This window comes from Dromiciops gliroides, chromosome 1 (assembly GCF_019393635.1).
Source record: "Dromiciops gliroides isolate mDroGli1 chromosome 1, mDroGli1.pri, whole genome shotgun sequence".
Classification (NCBI taxonomy): Eukaryota; Metazoa; Chordata; class Mammalia; order Microbiotheria; family Microbiotheriidae; genus Dromiciops; species Dromiciops gliroides.
The window spans coordinates 54,573,326-54,590,499 of record NC_057861.1 but is presented as its reverse complement, the minus strand read 5'-3'; the positions used below and the strand labels follow the sequence as shown (position 1 = coordinate 54,590,499).

General features: G+C 43.9%; 1 protein-coding gene across 1 annotated transcript in view; it reads right to left on the bottom strand.

The window, feature by feature from the left end:
* Nucleotides 1-16,875, bottom strand: part of TMPRSS9 (transmembrane serine protease 9) — a 110,785-nt gene extending 93,910 nt beyond the window's left edge. Inside the window, exon 1 of the mRNA XM_043975279.1 lies at nucleotides 16,780-16,875. The gene's annotated coding sequence lies outside the window, so the exon portion shown is untranslated. The remainder of the gene's footprint in view (nucleotides 1-16,779) is intronic.
* Between the last annotated feature and the right edge of the window lie 299 nt (nucleotides 16,876-17,174).

Genomic DNA, 17,174 nt, shown 5'->3' with positions numbered 1-17,174 from the left:
TTTCTTTTAATCAAGTTTTCTTGTACAAAATGACAAATATGGTAGTGTTTTACATAATCATATATGTATAACTCATATCTGATTGCTTGCTGCCTCAGGGAGGGGGGGAAGGGAAGGAGGGATAAAAATTGGAACCCCAAACTATAAATAATGTTTATTGCCAAAAAAAAATTCTGGAGCTGCTTGATTTTGGTCTCTTTCTTCATAGAACTGTCAGGAAATTAATTGCTGAGCTTCTGCATTGCATTGTACTGTCTAGCTTGCTCCTCAATGGACAACTCTACTGTCCACCATTTCCAACCTGGCTTCAGTCTTGTTCTGGGGTATTACCTATGCTTCTCTAGTTCTTCTCCTTCAAGGCCCAGACCCTGAAGCTTGCCACCTCTCCTGAAGGAAGTAGGTGGGCAAAGTCCCCACTCACATAGACTTTCCTTTGAACAATTCTTCCAGGCTCAAGATATCTTCCCCTTGGAGAAAAGACTTCTCCATAATTTTTGGTGACCATGATTACATTTCCTAAATCATCACTAGACCATCACCAGGCAATAGTCATTTCCCCATTAATCACCAAAAAGCTCTGGGGTTCAGGGATCTTCTGTTGTTTTAAGCTAGAAGATTCTCCAGTTCATCTTTGCAAATGAGTGATGGGGAAAAAAGTACAGAAACAATATATGTCCTGGGGGCAAGTTAACAGTCTCAGCTGGCTTTTTCATATGCAAACGAGCCACTCAAAGCGGCACATTCTTTTCCAGGCTAGAATGATCCACTCACATCTGAAAAGAGGTTCATTTTCTACAAAAGGCAAATGTAGCCTGAGGGGGATGCACCCAGGCATTTCTTCGTGTAACTTGCCCCCAAAGATACACAGTTTTGCTTAAGCCTGAAAGGGGGCGAATTCTTTACTTAAAAAGGTTTGCCCTTTTGTATTGAATTATTTTACTTTGTCTCAATCCAGTGGTAGTGATAAAGGTGTTACTAACCACATAGATAAATTATATGTGGTAGTATTGAATGCTGTGTAGAGAGGGGGTAATGCCAGGGAGCAGAGGGAGATTTAAAACTAGATACTTTGCTATAGGTTGATTTCTGGCTGGGGGCTCTGAGCTGTAAATGAGAGAGTTATTGACCCATTTTTACGAATCCCTAAGGCAAAGAGAATTCATTTACCAGGGTGGAGACTGGCTAGACTGGTATCGAGGTGGGCAACTGCCATCCCTGGTGACACAATGGATAAAGTGCTAGACCTGGAGTCAGGAAGACCAGAGTTCAAATCCATCCACGGATACTTTTAGCTGTGTAACTCTAGACAAATCACTTAACCTCTGCCTCAATTTCCTCAAATGTAAAATAATAATAATAATACCCACCTCACGGGGTTGTTTGTGAGGATCAAATGGGATAATATTTGTTATGAGTGATTAGCACAGTGCCTGAATTGAAGGCACTAGATAGTAGGTACTCCATGAATGCTTATTCCCTCCCTCCCATTCTCACTGCAGCCTGGTTTGGAATAATAATAATTTTAATAGCTTAAGGTCTGCAAAGTGCTTTATGTGTATTATTTCAATTTACTTTCACAACAACCTTGTGAAGTAGGTGCTATTATTATCCCCATTTTACAGATGAGGAAACAGGCACACAGATGTTAAATGATTTATCCAGGGTCACACAGCTAGTAAATGTCTGAGGCAGAATTCAAACTCAGGTCTTCCGGTTTCCATGCCTAGAGTTCTATCTATCCAGTGTGCCACATAATTGCTTCCACACATTCTTCTAATAACTCCCTCCCCCACCCCACCCCACCCCCCACACACATGATGGAGGAGGCTAAAATGGTTAACAGATAACCTATCAATAATACCCAAAAGGGGTTAACAGAAAAACCTAAGACCTGGGCTCTAATTTAAATCTGAGCTCCAAGAGGGGCTATAACTTACAGGCCCCAGTTCTGAAAGGGGTTAACGGATAACTTAAGACTTGGGCCATCATCAAAGTCAGGGCCTAGGTTCTTGTTAAGTGGTACCTAGAGGTCTGGCTCCTATTAATTACACCCCCTCCATTAATCACCATTCACAACAAAAACATAAAGAGGTAGGTCATAGAGACCTTAACTACAACAAAAACATAGAGACAGGCTATAGAAATCCTAACTGATAAATGTTAGTATCCAGAAACTAGGCTTGGGAGTGAAAAATGGAGGGACACTCTGACCTTGGCAAGTTGAGGTAACATGAGCAGAAAAGGCCAAATTTGTCCCCAGTTCACCTTATGATGTGTAAACCCCCAAAACACACCTCCATGGAAAAAGGTACCTGCTTCAGGGGTTGGCTTAGGACCCCAGAAACTCCAAATTAGGATAGACCCTCCCCTGTACCTCTCTAAGGTAGAGATTATTATAATGAGACTGATAATTTATCCATACTATAAATATAACTGTCTTCTCTTTCACTATTTGAGAGACACCTCCATGGTGCTCTCCCTGTGGTTACTCACAGTGTTGCAATAAAACTTGGGAAACTGAGTCACTGAGTCTTGTAATTCTTTTGGAACGACAATTAATTGATCAATCCGATCAATTAATTCCATCCCACATCAACATTACTGCTACATATTATTCTTTGTTATATCACAATTGCTACAACTTGATTGCAAACTCTCTGAGAGCAGGAAATATGCCAGCATCTATTGTCTTTTCACAGTGCTTAGGAAAAGGTTGGGGATTGGGGGAGCTCAAGAAAGACTCAGATTCCTTACTTCTGGAAGTACCCTACAGTTTGCTCTGCTGCCCATATCTTCCCCATCCTCCTCTTTTCCTTGTTTCCAAGCCCTGTGCTCTTAACCTCTGACTGAGGCTCCTAAAGAGGAGGAGGAAGCCTATCTCAACTACTTCCCTAAGTAGTTTGTAATCCAATCCAGTGAGTGTTGTTGAGACAGGTACTCCTGAGGAAAGTCCTGTCTCTCTGACCTCACCCAAGCCTACTGGGGAGTTGTTTGCAGAGGTGGTTGGGGGTGGTTGGAGTTCAGATTTGTCAACCCTAATGACCTGAGGATAGAGAAAGGAAAGTGTTAGGAGCCACCGACCAGTTTTCAAACAAAATGAAAGTAAAGATCTCTGAAATTGTCATGCAAAGTCTAAGGTGAAATGTGGCTTTATTTAAATACATTTCTCACTAAACAAGATTAGGAGAAATTCAAATCCCTCATTTTACGATGAGAAAACAAAAGCCTAAAAGAGCAAAGACTTGCCCAAAGTCACAGGATTAGTAACTAGCAGAGCTTTTCATTGTGGCTAGAGAATTGACCCTTAAAACCCAGAAGACCTGAATTCAAATCTCAAATAAATCCTGTCTATGTGACCCTAGGGAAGTCACTTTCTGTCTTCTTCATGTTTCTCATCAGTTAAAAGAGGATAATAGTAGTACCTACCTCCCAGGGTTGTTGTGGGAATAAAATAAGATTATATTTGTAAGGTAATGAAAACCTATGTCTTGTCTTGATTCTGGTAAATCAGTTCTTCCTGACTCAAGTTCCTCCTTCATCCCTCTCCAAGACCAGCTCCTGCCTTTCTGGACTTTTCTCTCCAACATTGCCCCAGATGCCTTGTCCTGTAAGATGCCTCTCCCTATCCCCTTTTTCCCTTGATTGGTCAGTTCTTCCTAGAACCTACATTTTGGAAGCAGTAACTTTCAGTCCCTCCTTCCTCTCTAAGCTCTGATCCTAATTCTCTGTACATTCTTCTCCATCATATGGTACCTTTTCCTTCCCCAGTCCCACCCTTTTTTGACATTATCTTCCCTCATTGGAATATTAAGCCCCTTGAGGGCAAGGATTCTCATTTTGCTTTTATTTTTTTTTCTCAGTGCCTCAAACTTAGCAGGTGCTTGCTGGCTTGATTTCTTTTTCTTTTTTCTTTTCTTTTTTTGCAGGGCAATGAGGGTTAAGTGTCTGAGGTTGGATTTGAACTCAGGTCCTCCTGAATCCAGGGCCAGTGCTCTATCCACTGCACCACCTAGCTGCCCCTTACCTTACTACTTCTTACTAGCATATTGATGCTCTCCAAAGTACAATTTGTCTTGCAGTTTACCAGGGTGACTCTATGGGACTTTTCCACAGTTTCAAAAACATAAATAAATAAGAGAAAAGTCCCTATAGGTCTAAAATTGGCCAAACCAGTTTTGTTGTTGTTGTCGTAGAGACAAAAACCAAAACAAGACAAACCCATGGTCCATTTGAATGGATTTGAACATTCCATAGCAAACTCTGTTGGAGGCAAGTGACATGTAGTGTATGGGCTTTGGAGTCAGATGACCTCAGTTCATTCAGTCTTTTACTCTGTATGACCTTGGCTAAATCAGCAATATAATACAATACAACAAACAGTAGGACCTAGTGCATACTAAACACTCTACTAGAAGTTTTGTTGCTCAATCATGTCAATTGTGTTGACTCTTCGTGACCCCATCTGGGTTTTCTTGGCAAAGATACTGGAGTGGTTTGTCATTTCCTTCTCCAACTCATTATATAGATGAGGAAATGAGGCAAACAAGGTTAAGTGACTTGCCCAAGGTCACACAGCTAGTGAGTGTCTGATGCTACATTTGAACTCATGAAGATGAGCCTTCCTGATTCCAAACCCATTGCTCTATTCACTCTGCCACCTGGTTGCCCCTGCTAGAAGTTAGCAGGATGAAAAGTTAAGCCGCATTGTCCTTAAACTTAGACATCTCCAACATAGATAACTAGGATTCAAGACTTCAGTATATTTGAAAAAAAAATTTTTTTTTTTTAGTGAGGCAATTGGGGTTAAGTGACTTGCCCAGGGTCACACAGCCAGTAAGTATTAAGTGTCTGAGGCCAGATTTGAACTCAGGTACTCCTGACTCCAGGGCAGGTGCTCTATCCACTATGCCACCTAGCTGCCCCCAAGACTTCAGTATAGATAACTAGAATACAGTAGACTATATTCATGATAGATGTATAGGTAGACAGTTACAAAGCAGTGAGTTCCAAATTTTCTTTCTCCCTCCCTCATCTTCCCCCTCCCTGAGACAGTAAACAATATGATATAGTTTATACATATTCAATCATGCAAAACATTACTATATTAGTCATGTTGTGAAAGAAGACACAGACCCAAAGGGGGAAAAATCTATTAAAAAAATACAGAAAGTAAAAAAGAGTATGCTTCAATCTGCATTCAGACTCTATCAGTTCTTTCTCTTGGGGTAGACAATATGCTTCATTATTAGTCCTTTGGAATTATCTTGAATCACTGTATTGCTGAGAAGAGCTAAGTCATTCACAGCTGATTATTGTACAATATTACTGTTGCTGTGTACAGTGTCCTCCTGGTTTTGCTCATTTCACTTTGTATCAGTTCATATAAGCTTTTCCAGGTTTTTCTGACATCAGTCTGCTCATCATTTCTTATAGCACTGTAATATTCCATTACAATCATATACTCTAACTTGTTCAGCCATTCCCCAATCTATGGGTATCAGGGATTCAATTTGTAAGATGAGTATGTATACAATCATCTGAAGATGAAGAGTGAGTTTTAATAACCAAGGAGATCAGGAAAGCCTTCCAATAGGAGATAGCACCTGAACTAAGCCTTGAAAGGAACAAGGGGTTCTGAGAGGAGGTGAGGAGGGGGCTCTAGGAGCCTATGAGGGCATGCCAGGCATAGGGAATGGCTTCTATAAAGACCCAGTTTGGGGAAAGAGAAAATAGGATGGTTTGGCTAGAACCTAGGACAGGTGAAAGAGAACCATTTACATACAATAAGCTTTGAAAGGTAGGCTAAGGCCAGGTGAAATGCAGTAAATAAAAACATGTGTTCACCTGCTTACTCGAGCATTGTGCCCAGCTGACCTTCCTAGGTTCCTTCAGGATACAACTCAGGTGCCAACTTCCTACAGCTATGAAGAAAATACTTTGTAAACTTTATGGTACTAGAGAAATGGGAGTTATTGCCATTCAACCCAGACAACAAAACCTTTGCCAGATAATACATGAAGCTGAGAACTATCACACACACACACACACACACACACACACACACACACACGCACGCACACAGAGAGAGAGAGAGAGAGAGAGAGAGAGAGAGAGAGAGAGAGAGAGAGAGAGAGAGAGAGAATGATTGTTTAGCCCCATTATGAGAAATAGCAGATTGTTGGGTTCCAAAGAACATTTGGACTCAGAGATGGCATCTGACAGGATGAAACATGGTTCCTTGTAGAAAATAATGGAGGATGGATTACCATTGGAACTCAGGGGGTACCTGACAATGCTGTAGACAACTGTGGCCAACAGCCCAGAGATGAATGAGCACTTATTTAAAGGGTAGGAGGAGGAACTGGCTGTTTCGTTGCTATATTGTACAGTCAATGGAGGACCTGAGAGGGAATGAAACTTCATGCTCGAGAGCAGAACAGAGGTACACTATGGACCTGGGATTTCATCACTGTGGGAACTCCCTCACTCTATGAATGAGGATCCTGACCCCTGTTTTAACTTCAGACAATCAATAAGCATTTACATCTTCCATCCTTTGCTCCTAGTTTTGCTTTCTGGAATCAGACAGAACAAACCTCAACATTTTCCCACAGGATCACTCATGAAATACTTGGAGAGCTAGCACGCCTCTCCCTCAAGGGTTCTTTTCTCCAATCTAAACATCCCTAGTTCCTTCAAGCAACTGAAACTGAAAGTGAGTATGAAAGACATTTTTTTTTGGCGGGGCAATGAGGGTTAAGTGACTAGCCCGGGGTCACACAGCTAGTAAGTCTCAAGTGTCTGAGGCCAGATTTGAACTCAGGTCTTCCTGAATCCAGGGCCGGTGCTTTATCCACTGTGCTACCCAACTGCCCCTTTGTTTTTTGTCTTTTGGGATTTTTTTTTTTTGAGTATGAAAGAAAGTTAACCAGGCAACATGGGATGCTCTCGGAACTAGATGATCTCTTTACAAAGTTCCCCAATCCACTCCTGATACCATGCTTCATCACACTGTTCCCATTCTCTCCTGCTGTTAAGAATGGCATATTCCTCACCCCAGCAGCCCTAGTCAAACTGAGGTTGATCCACCTGAGACTTCGGCACTGAGTGAGAATGCTGACCCTTATAGACTCTGCCCATCAGGGAATCTCTGGTTGAATTGCTGCAAGCTCAGAGTGTTTGGGCTACATCCCCACTATCGCTGGATAAGTAGATATCTCAGCTCATATTGTCTAAAGGGAATGGGGGTGAGGGGTAGACTTCCTAAATGCTGATTATGGATGCAGAATCATGGGATTTTTAAATTGGAAGGGACCTCAAGAATCCATTTAGTCCATCTTTAACAAGTGGTCAGCCAACCTCTGCTTGAATGCTTCCAGTGATGGAGAGCTCACTGCCTCCGATAGCTAAGTGGTGCCGTGTATAGCGTGCTGGCCCTGGAGTTAGGAGGACCAGAGTTCAAATCCAGCCTCAGACACTTACTAGTTGGGTGACCCCAGGTGAGTCACTTCACTCTGTTTCCTCATCTGTTGTTGTTTGTTCTTCATTCTTGATGAGGACCGTGACATCAGGAAGTGTTGTCATGACTTGCAGTGAATTGGATTTAAGTGAGGGAGGGCTGTGCAAGGTCACCAGTCTCACTCCTCCAGAGCCAGTTGGATTCAGTGGCAAGATATAGATCAGAACACTAGCTGTGTGACCCTGGGCAAGTCACTCAACCCCCATTGTCCCTCAAAAAAAAAGATATAGATCAGGACAATTGGAGATGCCCTCTCCTGCCCCCCTTGCAGTGAGAGACCTTGGCCTTTTGAAGTTGTGGTCTTTCCCAGGTCTCTCAGTTTGCCTGATGCAACACCCACTCAGCCATCCCCTCATCTATAAAATGAACTGGAAAAGGAAAGGACAAATCACTCCAGTATCTTTGTCAAGAAAACACCAAATGGGGTCACAAAGAGTCAGAACAACTGAAACGACTAAACAACAATATCAAAAAAGTTTTGAGGAAGGTTGTTCTTTATATAAAACTGAAATTTGCCTCTTTTTACCTTTGAATCCTTAGGTCAGGTTTTGTCTGCTAAATATGGGTGCTCTAGGGCAAAGCCTGAATCACTCCACCCTAATGATGGTGCCAATGATCACCTATGTTGCCATCTCTATGCCCATGGATGAAAGGGGGATAAGGTGACCAAACTGTTCTATTTCCCACCGAAAGACATTTAAGGAAACAAAGAATAGTAGGAGAAGCCAGTGTAAGAGCAAGGAGTCAGGAGATGGATTTGCTGAATTCTAGGAATAGCAAGCTGAATGGTAGGGCTGGACTGAGTGGGGAGGGAAGTAATGTCTAAGAACCCCAGAAAAGTCAGATGAAATCATAGAAGAAAGGCTCTGAATGCCAAAGAGCAGAGTTTAAATTTGATCATAGGAGTATTAGGGATCCAAGAGATTACTGAGCAGAGGATTGACATGGTCAGACCTATGTGTATAGGATGGCACAGAGAGGGACTTGGGGCAGGGAGACCAGTTAGAAGTCGGGATCTGTAAGAATCCGGGCAAATGCTGATGGGGGCCGGAACTAAGGCAGTGGGTACAAGCAGAGAGAAGGGAACATAGAACAGAGATGTTGAGGAGATTTGGCTTTTGATTGGAAACTTAGGGTGTGTGAGAGGGAGGAGTTAAGGGTGATATGGAGGTTCTTGGCTTGGGTGACCAGGGCAGGGCAGGGTGATGCTGTTGATCCCCTCCACAGAAATAAGGAAGGTTAGAAGAGGGGTGAAGGGAAGAGAATGTGCTCTGGTTTGGACTTGTTGAGTTTGAGATGCTTAAAGGATATTTACTTTGAGATGTCCGATAGGCAGGTGATGATTCAGGATTGAAGCTCATGGCCATCCTAGGGCTGGACAAATAAATCTGGAAATCATTAGCTCCCATCCCACATCGCCAACTGCCTATTGGACATCTCAGACTGGATGACCCATAGACATGTTCAAAACTGAGCACAGAATCTTTCCTTCTCTCCACCCCCCCAAAACCTTCCCATCTTCCAAACTTTCCTATTTCTGTAGAGAGGACCATCATCCCCCCAATAAAAATTGGCTATTCCTCACTTTTTCTCCCCTCCCATGTCAATTAATTACCAAGTCTTTTTTTTGGGGGGGGGTGAGGCAATTGGGGTTAAGTGACTTGCCCAAGGTCACACAGCTAGTTAACTGTCAAGTGTCTGAGGCCGGATTTGAACTCAGGTCCTCCTGAATTTAGGGCCAGTGTTCTATCCACTGTGCCACCTAGCTTCCCCTCATTACCAAGTCTTATGGATTCTCCCTCTCCCTCTCTCACATCTGATTCTTCTCTTCACTCACCTTGTTCAGACCCTCATCACTTAGACTATTAGAACATCCTTTGTCCCTCTGCCCAGAGCCTCTCCCTAATCCAAAGCATCCTCTGCACAGCTACCAAAGTGCTATTCCTGGAGCACAAACCTGACCCTGGCCCTGCCCTACTCATTGAGCTTCAATGGCTCCCTCTTACCTGTAGGAGCAAGGATTATCTTTAGGAACAAGCATTTATTAAGTGCTTTTTATGTGCCTAACACTAAGCTAAGCAATGGGGACACAAAGAAAAGGCAAAGATGGCCCCTGCCCTTGAAGAAGTTACATTCTTTTTTGTTTTGTTTTTTTGGTGGGGCAATGGGGGTTAAGTGACTTGCCCAGGGTCACACAGCTAGTAAGTGTCAAGTATCTGAGGCCAGATTTGAACTCAGGTACTCCTGAATCCAGGGCTGGTGCGTTTATCCACTGCGCCACCTAGCCACCCCAAAGAAGTTACATTCTAAATCTAATAGATTGAACTAGTTGGCCTCTGAGGTCCCTTCTAACTCAGACACTGGGATTTTATTTCTCTGTCTCTCTGTTTCTCTTTGTCCCCTCTTTCCCTCCCTCTTTCTTGGTCTACTTCTCTTTCTTTCTCCCTGTCTCTGCCTCTTTCCCTCTTTCTGTGTATCTCTCTCCCTCTAAGTTTCTGTCTCTTTCTCTTTCTCACATCCTACTTGTCTCCACTCTTTCAATTCCACCACAGCCAAAGCCTGTTTATGAAACAGTCGTCTTTTGTACAGGTTGCAACATCTGCCTCTCCAGTTTCTTCCCTTCTCCTCTCCCATCAGGCTATAGTCTAGTTGTAAAAACCTTCTCTCTCCCCTTACCTCAACTCCATGAAATAAATCAGTCAACAAGTCTAATAGAACCGGAATAAACCTGAGCTCTCTTTTCTATAACCTATTGTTAGATTTTCATGGGAATGTGTTTTTGTGGGGAAATGGTATTTGCAGTCATTAGAGTCTCGTGTCTTTTCGGCTCTATAATGTGTCTAGTGGTAGAAGGGAGCTGGAACTACTTAAGAAGGGCCAAGGAATAATGTTCACTATGGGTGAGGCCAAAGAACTGCTGAAAGCTTTTATATTTGCTTTAAAGTTTTTGTATTTGCCAACATGATAATTCTATGTATTATGCATTATCCTCTATATAAGGCAGCTAAGAGGCACAGTAGATAGAGCACTGAACCTGGAATTAGGAAGATCAGAGTTCAAATCCTGACTCAGAGACTTTACTAGCCCCCCCTCTTGGTCCTCAGTTTCCTTTTCTGTCAAATGAGGGGTTTGGACTCAATGACCTTTAAGGTTCTTTCCAACTCTAAATCTATGATTTTATGATCCAAGAATCAATCTCTGATTCCCCCCCAGCTGGAAACGATGTTACTCTCTGATGACCTCAAAGCACTTTGTATTTCTCTTATGCAAAAATCACTTTATAAATTGTATTCTATTTAGAGGGACAGCTGGATGGAGCAGTAGACGGACTGTCAGGCTTGGCATCAGGAAGACTCACCTTCCTGAGTTCAAATCTGGTCTCAGACACTTACTAGCTGTGTGACTCTGGGCAAGTCACTTAACCTGGTTTGCCTCAGTTTCCTCACCTGTAAAATGAACTAAAGAAGGAAATGACAAAGCACTCCAGCATCTCTGCCAAGAAAACCCCAAAAATGGGGTCACAAAGAATCAGATATGACTGAATAACAACAATGTCATGCAAAACAAAGTCCCCACTGATCACATCCCAGCTTAAATGCCACTATCTTTGGTAAACCTTTCCTAATCCTCCTTAATCCCGGTGCCTTTCCTTTCCTGATTTCCAATTTATTCTGTTTCTAGTTTATGTTTGTAGGTGGAGTTTTTCATTAGACTGGGAGCCGGGATTGTCTCTTGCCTTTCTTTGTATCTCTAGCATTTAGTACAGTGCTTGGAACACAGTAGGTGCTTAATGGTTATCAACTGACTTCTTACTTTTGAAATTGTGGTTCATCATTAAGTTGGTGAGAGTTCTAAAGACTTTCAAAGTTGTTTGCCTTTACAATTATGTTTTAGTTGCATAAATTATTCTCCTGGTTCTTCTCACTTCACTCTGCATCAATTCATACAATTCTTCAAAGGTTCCTCCAAAACTAGCCCCTTCATCATTTCTTATTCCACAGTAGTATTCCATCACATTCATGAATATCATAACTTGTTCAACCATTCCACCAACAGTGTATTAATATACCTGTTTTCTCTCAGCCCCTCAAGTATTGATCACTTTACTTTTTTGTTATCTTTGCCAATCTGATGGGTGTAAGGTGGTGCTTGAGTTGTCTTAATTTTCTGGAATTATGAGTGATTTAGAGCATTTTTACATGGTCATTGATAGATTGGATTTCATTTTCTCAAAAGTGCCTGTTCATCTCCTTTGACTACCAAGTAGGAAATGGCTTTTATTCCCAAAAGGGTATTCCTAAACTGAAAGTCTGACTGCATCATCCCTCAAAAAACTCCAGTGGATCCCTCTTGTTTCTAGGAAAAAATATGGACCCCCCCTGTTTATCACATAAAGTCCTTCACCATCTGGTTCCAATCACCTCTTCCAGCCTTACTGAATATTACTCTATCACCCACTCTATGTTTTAGCTGTATATCTTCCTGTTCCCCAAATAGGCTCTATTCCATCCTGTGGATCCATGCCTTGGCAAAAGCTACCTATCCGTCATGATTGGAATGGACTTCCTCCTTACTTCTGTTCAAAGGATCCTTAGGTTCTTTCAAAATTTAGATAAAGGGGCAGTTGGGGGTGAAGTGGATAGAGCCCTGGCCCTGCAGTCAAGAGGACCTGAACTCAATCAGCCTCAGACACTTATTACTTGTGTGACCCTGGGCAAGTCACTTAACCCTGTTTGCCTAAAAAAACAAGAACAAAAACCCTAAAGTTTAGATGAAATGCAACCTTCTAAAGGAAGCTTCTCCCCATCCATCACTCCTCTCCCTGGAAATCACTTCATATATATTTCGTATTTATTTATCAGTATATTGGGGCAGCTAGGTGGTGCAGTGGATAAAGCACCGGCCATGGAGTCAGGAGTACCTGAGTTCAAATCTGGCCTCAGACACTTAACACTTACTAGCTGGGTGACCCTGGGCAAGTCACTTAACCCCAACTGCCTCACTAAATAAATAAATTATTTATTAGTATATCTATTGCTCCACCTAATTTAAGCTCTTTGAGGGCAAAGACTGTTTTCATTTTGCTTTTGAATGTCTAGAGTCTAGCACAGTACCAGTAGATTGCTATCTGTGACTCCTCACCTCCTATAGCCAGTTAGTTGCCAAGGCTTGTCAATTTCATTTCTGCAACATCTCTCAAAAACATTTCCTTTTCTCTCTGATACTGCCGCAGACTTTCACAACCTCTGTCTTGGCCTATTGCTGTAACCTGCAGGTAGGTCCCCCTGCCTCAAATCTCTCCCTATGCCAGTCCGTCCTCCACTGAGCTGCCAAAGTGATCTTTCAAAGGGCAGGTCTGACCATGTCACCCACCCCTATTCAATAAACCTCTAGTGGTTCCCTATCACCTCCCGGATCAAATACAAAATTGTTGTGTTTAGTATTCAGAGCCCTTTGAAATGTACACCCTCCTTACCTTTCTTTCTTTTTTGCAGGGCAATGGGGGTTAAGTGATTTGCCCAGGGTCACACATCTAGTAAGTGTCAAGTGTCTGAGGCCAGATTTGAACTCAGGTCCTCCCAAATCCAGGGCTGGTGCTTTATCCACTGCACCACCTAGCTGCCCCATACCCTCCTTACCTTTCCAGGCTTCTTATACCTTCCTCTCCAACAGGGACCCTTGGATCTAGTGACGCTGGCCTCTTTGCTGTTCTAAGAAAAAGATCCGCCAACTCTCAGCTTTGGGAATTGTCTCTGGCTGTCCCCAATGCCTGGTATGTTCTCCCTCCTGCTCTCTGTCTACTGGTTCTCCCAGTTTCCTTTAAGTCTCAACTAAAATCTCACCTTCTATAGAAAACCTTTCCCAACCCCTCTGGATTCTAGTGCCATTCCTTTGTTAATTATTTCCTACTTAAACTATATACAGTATAGCTGGTTTGTATATATTTGTTTACTTGTTTCCTGCAGCCATAGGATCATGTGCTCCTTGAGGGAAGGGACTGTATTTCTGCTTCTTTTTGTATCCCCAGTACTTAGTGCAGTGCCTGGTACACAGAAGGTGCTTAATCAGTGTTTACTGACTGACTGCATATTGAATTGAATTGAATTGGACAGCTCTTCATTTCTTACTGGACTTCTCCCCCATGCCCCCAAGCTAGGGACCTTCTTCCCCCACTCCTTGAGGGCAGGAATGTGTTGTAATTTTTGTTGTTTTGCTTTTGCTTGTATTTGGTTTTTTTAAAAAATAAAAGTATTTTATTATTTTCCAGTTACATGTAGAGATAGCTTTCAGCATTTGTTTACATAAGATTTCCAATTTCAAATTTTTCTCCCTCCCTCCCCCCTCCCCCAGACAGCAGGCAATCTGATATATGTTATTTTTATATATATACATGTATATACATGCATATATATACACACATATACATATACATAACAACATTAAACATATTTCTGCATCAGTCATGCCATAAGGGAAGAATCAGAGCAATAAGGAAAAACCTCAAAATAGAAAAGCAACAGCACCAAAACAAAAGAAATAGCATGGTTCAATTAGCATCCATATTCCACAGTTCTTTTTTTTTTTTTTTCTGGATTTGGAGAGCCCCTTCCATCATGAGTCCCCTGGAACTCTCCTGTACCATTGCATTGGTGAGAAGAATCCAGTCCATCACAGTTGATCAACACACAATGTTGATGATACTACATATAATGTTCTTCTGGTTCTGCTCATCTCACTCATCATCAGCCCATGCAAGTCCTTCCAGGTTTCCCTGAACTTCTCCTGCTCATCGTTTCTCACTTTTGCTTATATTTGTATTCATAGCGCATAGTGCAGGATTACAGAGCTAAAAAAGCACTAAGAGGCAAGCTCACCCAATCTGTACCTGAACTCACAGCCTCCTCACCAGTGAGTATCCAGCCCATTGTCTTCTTAGGGCTGTCTGTGTCCTTCCTAAGATGCGGCACCCAGAGTTGGCTCTGATTCTCTAGGTGTGCCCTGGGCTGGGCTAGGCTAGGCTAGACTATCCTCTCCTTCATTCTGGACTCTAAGCCTCTTTTAATGCAGCCTGAGCTCACACAGGCTGGCCCTTACCAACAAAACAAAATTTGTCTTAAAACACATAAAAATCTTTTTTTTTTCTTTTTAACCCAGTCTCTTTTTCACCTCATTTTCTTAATATAGAATCTAAGAACATGGATCATCCCAGGGCACTTTCTCATAGTCTGGGGAATCTCCCCTTTCTCTGTTGTGTTCTGGAGCCACTGACCCTTCCTTGTCTCAGAAACAGGCTTGGACAGACAGCTAGAACACTGATCTAGGTCCCGCTTCTCTAATCCATCTACCCTTCTTCTGCTCAATTCAATCCAATATCCCCTTTACCAAATACATTTTAGTCATGAATGTGGAAATATCTCACTCCCGAATAAATCTTCCATTAAACTGGTTCTTGGTTTAATTCCTAGGATCACAGACCAAAAGCTGGAAGGGACATTTGAGGTCATCAAATCCAACCTCCTCATTTGATAGATGAAGAAACTGAAGCCCAAAAAAGGGAAGTGACTTGCCAAGGGTCACACAGGGTCCAAACACATCTTCTTGACTGTTCCTGGTTCCAAGTTCAATGGGCCATCCATATTCCTGGGTGTATGAGTTTGTGTGGCTGATCAAAGAGTGAAAGATCCTCACACAGATGCTCAAGGCTATTATGAGCCGGGAAAGTGAAGTATACAGGCTTCAGTTTCAGGCTCTTAGACTTATTAGACAGCCATACAATTTCGAGAATTCTGAAAAGGTCCAAGCTCTGTATGCACTCCTTTCCCTAAATTAGCTAAAAGGAAGAAGTCAGTAAAGTGTGGTGGAAAGAACTCCATGCATTTGAAGTGAGAAGATCTGGATTCCAAGCTTTGCTGACTGCCGCCTTCTCAGTGTGTGACCTTGAGCTGGATAGTCCCCTGCCCTCCCTCCTCAGTTTCCCTGTCTGCAAAGTGAAGGGCATTTGGATGAGATGACCTCCAGGGTGCCTTCCAGTGCTAGGACCTATGTATTTCTCCTTTTTTTTTTCTTTTGGTGTGTGGGACAATGAGGACTAAATGACTTACTCAGGGTCACACAGCTAGTAAGTGTCAAGTGTCTGAGGCTGGATTTGAACTCAGGTCCTCCTGAATCCAGTGCTGGTGCTTCATCCACTGTGCCACCTAGCTGCTCCATTTCTCCTTTATAAATCACTTCCCAGGGGGTCCTTTGCTTCCTATCCTCTAAGTCACCCCTCGTGAGATGGGTTAACTCTGACTCACCTTTCCACCCAAACCCTCTCTTCTTCCCTATTACTGCTGTGGGCACGGTCTTGTGACCTAGGTGTCTCCTCTGACTTTTCCCTCTTTCTCACCCTCCTCTATGCAGTCTGTAGCTAAGTCCCCTCCATTCTACCTTCCAAACATTTCTCCTGTCCTATATACGTGTCTCTCCTCTGACACTGCTACCTGCCGGTGCTGGTGCTCATCACCTTAAGCTTAGACTGTGGAAACAGCCTTCTGGTTGGTCCACCACCCACTCCAATCCATCCTCCATTTGGCTATCAAAGTGATCTTAAAATTGCTGTCCACATCCACCTCCTCCCACCCCCACTCAATAAACTCCAGTGGTTCCCTATTACCTCCCCCGAGTCAAATATAAAATCCACTTGGGCTTTGAAAACCCTTTCTAACCTGGCCCCTTCCTAGCTTTCTGTCTTTTTTCACCTTACTCCCCGTTGTGTGCTCTGGGATGCAGGGACACCAGCCTCCTTGTCGTTCCTCACACAGGACACTCATCTCCCAACTCCATGCATCCCACGCCTCCAGTGCTCTCCCCTCTCATTTGTGCCCCAGCTAACGTGTCACCTTCTGTAAGAAGCCTTTCCCCATGCCACTCAATGCTAGCGCCTTCCCTCTGTTGACTGTTCTGTCACCCTGCCTATGGCTAGTTGGTACATAGGTGTGTGCCTATCGTCTCCTTCATCTAATTGGGAACTTCTCGAGAACAGGAGCTGTCCTGCCTTTGTAAGCTCCCTGACTCGCCTCGCCTTGGCGCTGCGTGCCTGGAGGAGTGAGCAGGGGCGCCCCAGAAGTCGGCTTTTCCCCGACCTGGCTCGCTCTTTCACCTGTCTTTGCCAGTGCCTTCCTGCCCAGCTCTTTAAGGATGCCGGCCTGCGCCTTGGGAGCCCCTCCTGGGCAGAGCCTGCTCCCCGCCTTCCCGCCCCAGCCCCGAGACAGACTCACCCCGGGCCGCTCCCGGTGTCTCCCGAGGCCAGACGGGCAGACAGTCTTGGGTCACTCGCCCCGCCGGGCCGCCCGGTCAGCAGCTCTCTCCCGCCGCCACTGCCACTAGTGGCTGGCTCCGGTGGCTGCCTGCCCGTTTTTGTGGGGCAGGGGGCGGGAAGGAACGGCCTGCGGGGAGCGGCCCCGGCCCTGCCCACCAGTCTCTCGGGTCTGGGTCGCCCCTGCCCTCCCCATCGAGGTTAGAACCCCGGCCTCCCCGCCCCCTCGGGGTTAAGGCCTCCTCAGGGTTACGGTTCCATACTCCCCAACCCCTCGGGGTCACTGAGCCCTACCTCCTCGCCCCCTCTCGGGTTAAGATCCCCCTCGGAGTCCGGAAGCTCTCTTTCTCCCCTTTC